Source organism: Oncorhynchus nerka, linkage group LG27 (assembly GCF_034236695.1).
Source record: "Oncorhynchus nerka isolate Pitt River linkage group LG27, Oner_Uvic_2.0, whole genome shotgun sequence".
Taxonomy (NCBI): Eukaryota; Metazoa; Chordata; class Actinopteri; order Salmoniformes; family Salmonidae; genus Oncorhynchus; species Oncorhynchus nerka.
In genome coordinates, this window is record NC_088422.1 from 73,988,717 (window position 1) to 73,997,009 (window position 8,293).

An 8,293-nucleotide genomic window follows, 5' to 3' on the forward strand; every position below is an offset into this window, starting at 1 on the left:
GTGCTGTGCTAAGAAAGCTGTTACAGCCATCCCTGAGTGGTTGTGTCAGCACCGCTGCCAGGGTTGAGCTCTCCAACCTGCTCACAGTTTCAGGAAATAAAAGAGAAAAAAGGAAAGAGAAAAAAAGCAACTCTCTGCTCCGGTCCCCAAATGACACCCGCTGGGAGCTATCGCATGCTAGATTTCTGCGGGTGGTTCTCCCTGCGTTCTGTCTCAGGCCCCTGGACTCCCATTTACAGACAGAGCCATACTGGTCCTTTCTGCATGGAGGGGCCTGACCAGCTGTGTTCAGCAGAAAAAAACCAACAACAACTAAATAAATAAATAAATAAACTAATTAACAAACACATAAGAAACGGCTCATTTTGTCGCCTTAGAAAATGCTCGGATAAGGCACTTTTTGTGTGCCATCTGCAGAAAAATTGTAGTGCCGGACTTTGATTGCGGTGGGGCATGAATTGGGCATAACTGCTCTGAAATTCCTGACTGTTGTGGAAAAGTCACCTCACTAACGCAAATCCACCCCCATAGGACTCACATTCACAGACGTTTGATGGTACTGTACTAAACGTTTGACTTGTAGAGCTGTTTTCTTTTACCCTGTGCCTGCATGCACTGATACGGTCTCTCGTCTTGAACACAAATGAAGATGATCTGTCGTTATGATCTCTCGTCTGGAACACAAATGTGACACTTAAGACTCAAGGGTTTTGCAGCGATAACTATGCAAATGAATCTGCTTTGAGAGCAGAGGCAGCACCGTGCGCATCGTCTAGAGGTCACAATAATCACAGGGGGCTTGTGTGCAAACAAGAGACGCTAAGCATCTCAAACCTCTGCAAGCGAAGCAAACACACACACCCACATATACATATATGCAAACAAGACGTAATAAATCTCTTAAACCAGTTTGTATCACGCTCTAGCACACACACACACACACACACACACACACACACACACACACACACACACACACACACACACACACACACACACACACACACACACACACACACACACACCAACAAAGTCAAACTCAGGTGATTGCTCAATGCCTGTTTTTTTACCTTCTAAACTTCTCTATTTGATATCCTTCCTTCCTTCCTTTTTTTCTGAAGGAACCAAAAGGAGATACTTCTAGTCTCTACATGCCAATGTTGAAACCCTCTCTCCCTCAATGAATGAACTTCAGTTTTGTATTTTATTTCATTCATGTTATGTTGACTTGCATTTCAATGTGTTTTGTAGATTTTTAAAGGGTCACAATTATAAATTCATACTGTAGAGAGACACATTCTTCTTAAATCTATTGACTAGAGAGTCACCCAAGCTGCCAAGTACAGAACAGTCCGGGTCTTTGAAATGACCTGACAAGGACAGGAACATGGATTTGGCCTCTCAGCATAATCCATTAAACCTTTTTTAGGAGAGAGATAGCATATAGGTAATCTAAATTTAGCATACACCCCATCATGGGCCGTTTCGTTTTACGTGGCCAATAATGATGAATTCCAAAGGTGACCTGATGGGTTTCCTTTCAGCAGATTGATCTGCCCATGTGAGGGGTGTCACAAAACGGACGGGCGGACACAGTACACCCTCAGTACACCCTCAGCACCACCTCAGTACACCCTCAGTACACCCTCAGTACCACCTCAGTACACCCTCAGTACACCCTCAGTACCACCTCAGTACACCCTCAGTACACCCTCAGTACCACCTCAGTACCACCTCAGTACACCCTCAGTACACCCTCAGTACCACCTCGGTTCACCCTCAGTACACCCTCAGTACCACCTCAGTATACCCTCAGTACACCTCAGTACACCCTCAGTACCACCTCGGTTCACCCTCAGTACACCCTCAGTACCACCTCAGTATACTCTCAGTACACCCCCAGTACCACCCCAGTACACCCTCAGTACACCCTCAGTACCACCTCAGTACACCCTCAGTACACCCTCAGTACCACCTCAGTACCACCTCAGTACACCCTCAGTACACCCTCAGTACCACCTCGGTTCACCCTCAGTACACCCTCAGTACCACCTCAGTATACCCTCAGTACACCCTCAGTACACCCTCAGTACCACCTCGGTTCACCCTCAGTACACCCTCAGTACCACCTCAGTATACTCTCAGTACACCCCCAGTACCACCCCAGTACACCCTCAGTACACCCTCAGTACCACCTCAGTACACCCTCAGTACACCCTCAGAACACCCTCAGCGGCCAAAATAAGACATACTGTAGGCTATCTAACACTTTCACGCAGAGAACCATCTTCAGAGTATTTAGACTAAAGTCAGAATGGTCGACTGTTCTGAACACAAAAATAATCATATGCGTTGTCTGTTCTTGTCTCTTTTAATATCTTCCCCAAATTATTATTCTTTATTTTGGAACTACAGTTTAGAAAGGCACAACATTTAGAGAAAACAAAATGGCTGAAATCTAAAAAGAAATGTGAAGAACAAACAGAGGGAGTGGATTTCCACAGTATGTTTCAGAGCAGAGCAGTTAGGGAACAGAAACATTGTGCATCTTTTGTGTGTGTTTGGGGAAAAAAATCAGGACTTTAAGATTCTCCTTCTCTAGAACAAGTAAATAACCTCCACAATTTATCACAACTACAAGGAGGAAATGTCAAGGGCACAGGAGTCCCTTCTCTCTAGGTCATACACAAACGTGCACACACACACACACACACACACAAACACAAACACAGTGTATGGTGCTGTGACCGCCACACATGCACTAAATCCAAGTTGGGGCATTGACAAATCACAGGGAGCTGGAAGAGGGGCCCAGGTGGGACTAATTGAAATGAACTTTACTTGGGAGGGAAATATCTAATTAAGGTAAATTTTCTGGGTGTGTTTGTGTTGCAACATCATGGGGCCTAACTTTGAGCTCATCTTTACTTAGGGAAACCTGGTTACAGTATGCAGATCACAGACACAACTAAATATCAAACAGTAGAAGGATTTTTTTTTTTTTTTTTACTTTATTTTACTAGGCAAGTCAGTTAAGCACAAATTCTTATTATCAATGACGGCCTAGGAACAGTGGGTTAACTGGCTGTTCAGGGGCAGAATGACAGATTTGTACCTTGTCAGCTCGGGGATTTGAACTTGCAACCTTTCGGTTACTAGTCCAACACTCTAACCACTAGGCTACCCATTCTCAGTGAGAATGTGCTGTTTGGTGCTTGTTTCAAGTTACCTTGTTGAGACGCTCAGTGGGTTGAGACAAAGCTATTCATTATCTACCTGGCTTACTGTGTGTGTGTGTGTGTGTGTGTGTGTGTGTGTGTGTGTGTGTGTGTGTGTGTGTGTGTGTGTGTGTGTGTGTGTGTGTGTGTGTGTGTGTGTGTGTGTGTGTGTGTGTGTGTGTGTGTGTGTGTGTGTGTGTGTGTGTGTGTTCATCTGTACCTCCATGTTTTATTTAACCATGCCTGTCATTTGTATCAGTCAAAGAGTGTGTCTACTACTAGTGTTTGTGTTTGTATGCCATTTAGCAACTCTGTCTGTCTGTGAGTGTGGGGTTTGTTAGTTGGGGACACTCCACAGTCCCAAAAGCACTTGCAGTTCCACAGACAGTAACTGGGTAATTCCTCAGTGGCTGTTTAGAGTGTTTCCAGCAGCGCTAAGTGTTCTCCTGTCTGTGCCTGATCAGAAAACAGGCCTACTTTAGTCCGTTTGTTTTAAGGTCCTCCGAGAAGGCTCTCCTGTCCTTCCCTCTCTCTCTTTGTTTTCTTCTCTCCATCTCTCTCTCACACACCGACCCAGGCATGCATGCACTCAGAAACACAGATACAAATGCTCTCTCCTCCCTGTTAGGCTGCAGACAATACAGTGAGAGCGTGATTCATTGATAGAAGCAGCAAGGACTACAGTGCCACTAATGATTAGGCAGCAGAGGAGACTAGTGTTCTACACTCAAGACTATATTTCAGTTTGAAATAGGCTACATATTATTGAAACAACATGTCTGCCTCAATTAGATAAACCCCAGTCTAATAATGAGATAATATCGTTCAACAATCCTCTTTTTATTGTGTCAGACTGACACAAAATATAGTATTTATGTTCATATTTGAATGTATCCAAAAATATCAAAAAGTGGGCTAATGGTCGATTCAGTTCTCAAATATTTCTCCCACTAGTGTTGAATGCTTGAATATTTTACTCTTGTCACTTGCACTCACAGACCTCACCTTCTACAAGCCACAAACATGCTCTGGCACATTCCCAAAATACTTCACAAATGCATTCGAAATAACCCAGTGTCCTTTTGGTTTGTCTTGTGTACATGTGCGCGTACACAGATATGCTTGTGTGGTATGTGCAAGGAAGATGTGTCAGGACGGGAGGGAGTTGCCCTTTCACACAAACTCACACACACACACACATAATACATGGGTGCATTAGACTCACACACACACATAAATTATTAATCACAAGTTGTCCACATCACAGCCTAATGAATTCAATCACGACCATAATGAGCATATGTTATAGGGCTGTGTGTAATGAATGTCACAAGGAGGCGTCTGTATTCCTCACCTCTCCACCTCAGACACTAATTATAATACACCCATCAGAATGCTGTGTCTGTGCGAAGACACCGGGCGAAGGGGGAACAGTGTGTGTGCGCACATGATGGTGTGTGTGTAGTGTGTAGGCCAAGGATGATCTATACGCAGGGCAAGCTGTACCCTCTCCTCCCTCCCCTCCTCCCCAGTCCGCCATGGAGGGGTAATATGTACACAGCGCCCTCTTTACGACCCTGACGGTGACCGCTCACTAACGACACATACTGTGTAAAAGAACTGACTGACAGACACACAGGAACACACAAACACATCCATGCACACACACGCACACACACACACACACACACACACACACACACACACACACACACACACACACACACACACACACACACACACACACACACGCACAAACACTCACCCACATATTTAGGGGTGATTTAGAGACGAATACTGCCAATCCTAACAACACCTGACCGTGACTTTACAGCCTCATCATGTACTAGACATATGCTATTAAAATCTCAAGCTATTTTACATGATGAGATTGACAACAGATGACTACTGAAGGTCACTGTAGAGATAAACTACTAATCTGCCATGTTTACAATGGCAACTAGAATAATGGACCTTTTTCTGACCTTACCAAGACCTACACCAGTTGATAGGAATAACAGATCTGACATGCCTGTCCATGCTCCAAGCCATATAGCCTGCCTCACAATATATTATCCTTGTGTTTTCCAACGTCAAGAGAAACATACTTGGCCAGTAAAATGTTTACCTTTTTAATAATGGGCCTCAGAATCCACTGCAATTACATGGAAACACCTGAGCGAAAACTATAAACTTCACCTACACCATCTAGACATACTGTCTGTGTGCGTTCTTCATCGAGTGGTCTGCTCTCTTCTGCTCTGTTCTGCTCGCCCCAGTAAAGGTGAAGTTTCCTCATGGGAGCTGACAAGTGTGAAATTGCAATAGGAAGGAGTGCTTCAAACCCTGCCATTTACCCCTCTCATTAACATACCCTAAACCCCCAGTCTGCCTGGTTGATAAGCCAGTCCCTGCCTCTAAACATGAGCTCACCAAGGTAATAACATACATATTATGCATGACAGTGTTTGCCTAAGAAACCTCTCTCAAACACACACATCCATTCTTAAGATTCAATGGTGTTAGTTTGCCCAGTGGTGTAGTATTGAGTAAAGAGCCAGGAACAGAGGTATTGGATTGAGTTGGATAGTAGAGATAGAGCTGCATGGCTTAAAGGACATCTATAGCACCAGGCTCTGGTCTGAGACACAGATCTATGTCTCTCTGAGGAGAACTGGGCCTCTCAGTTTTACTGCCAACAGAAAGGGGCCACAGGTCATGACCTTCCTCTTTGAAGCCACTGCTTTTCTCTCTTCCTCTGTTTCTTTTTATTTGCCTCTTCCTCTCTTTCTTCCTCCCCCCTCTCTTCCTACATCTTCCCCTCTACCTTCTATCTCTCTCTTCCTCTCTTTTTCTCCCTCCCCCTTCTCTATTTAATTTAACCCCCAATCCCCCTCCCTCCCTCTCGACCTCACTTTATCCTTTCCTCTCTTTCCCCCATCGCACCCCCCCTACTGTAGTTTAAGTGAATTGATCACTGGGCTGAAGGTTAGCAAGTCTTCAGGCCACTCCTTTGGTCATAGAGCTGAGAGAGAGTGGGCTCTGAGCGGACACTGACGCTGGTTCTTTGTCTTTGCGGAGCGGAGCGACTGCCGGCCGTGACCGTATCGCTGCGGCAGTGTAATTGATACAGGCTCACGCTGCTGGGCTTAACAGAGACCCTGCTGTGTTTGCACACAGCCTGAGATCACACAGCTGCAGGGCTCACAGTACAGACAGGGAGAGCTCACAGAAGATCATACACAGCGCGCTGGCGAGATCACAGCTACAGAGACACAGAGAAGATTGTAAGAGATAGTGAGGGGTGCCTGGTTGGTTAAAGGTGCACTATGTAGCTCTGCTATTTCCTGCTGTCTAACATTCTAATAGTTTGCCTAATTTGTGTTTATGTGACAAACAAGCAAGTATAGTGTAGAGAATCATTGTACCATCTAAACTGCTGTGAAATATATTTTCCATAAGCAAAAATATTGTATTTTCAGCTGTTTGAAGCTGGTGTACAAAACTGAAAGTAAAAGACTCAAAAATCTAACTTAAGAACGATAAGCATAGAAATAGTGCCCATAGAACACCTACCAATGAGAATGCATATCTATAATTCACATTTCTATGTGAATTTGGTTGGATGGCCCCAGAAAGTTACATATTGCAAGTTTAAGCTGATATGATTAGAACATCTCACTATGTGTAGCAGGTGTACAGCCTCTACAAGAAGAAAAAACAAGTGCCTACAATAACTACCTCTGTGTAGCTAAGACGAAAGCAGTATTCACTCACTGTTATACAACTGATAAGGCTCTTCCCTCAGTCTGCTCCTTAGTAGCATGTTCATTCAATCATGTCCCTAGCCAACAAGCTTGCCTGGTGAAATCTGGGCCACACCTGAACAGAGATACCCTGCACAGCAGTATCACCTCAATACTCCACTAAAACCCCACCAAAGATCACTAGCAAGCAGGTCCTTGCCGCTTACACACACGCACACACACACACACACACACACACACACACACACACACACACACACACACACACACACACACACACACACACACACACACAAACACACACACACACACACACACACACACTGGTTTTATCCTTCCGCCTGACATTCAGTGACATTTCAGAAGTCGTTAAAGGTGTGTGCACAGGGACCAGGAGAACGTGGCCAAAGGCGCTCCTCAGGCGGAAAGAGACCGCCGTCGCTGTCAGGACATAAAACATGGCTGGATGAACTGATTATGCTTTCAGAAAAATCCCACCCGCACATTTCACCCAACTTCCCTCTCTGAAGATGTATTTAGTGTGTTGACAAATCATCTGTTCAGTATTTTAGACACACATGAAATGGATGCCTCCGGTGGGAAGGCTGGGCGCATGTCTGGTTGTTCAGTGCTCAAGGTAGTAGTGGCCTTTAACACACAGCTCTACGATCAGATTAGACGAGCACAATCCCAACTTCAACCATTAGTGGGATAGTAAAATACCTGATTGTAGATCTGTCCAGCTAGAGGACCAAGAGTACGAATAGAAGCCATATGTTGATCTAATGAACTGCAGCCGCTGGGTTGAGCAGTCTACAGCCTGCTCGGCTTTGCGTCTGTGACACAAACACACACACAGGGTTCTCGACAGATAAGAGTCTCCACTTTTACGAGCCTCTTCCTCCCCACTAACAAACAGACTATTAACGGGCCGTCAGCTGCTGGCTCCTACCCGGCTTGCTGACAGCTAATGTCCTGCTATTTGTCCATCTCTGGCATCCGACTCCATAAAGGCCTGGCTGTAAAAAATTTTTTAAAAAGCCCCAGTGACCCATGCCGTTAGGGGCCGACCCTCTTCTCCCAGTCTTTACTGCAGTGAATGTTTGTTTTTGGTTGGTCGGGTTTCCTGTGCTGTGATTAGTGGGCTGTGTTAAAGATGGACTAGGAGGGGGGTGAGGAGGTGGGTCGAGGAGGTGGGCCGAGGAGGTGGCCCGAGGAGGGGGCCGAGGAGGTGGACCGAGGAGGTGGACCGAGGAGGGGGCCGAGGAGGTGGACCGAGGAGGGGGCCGAGGAGGTGGGCCGAGGAGG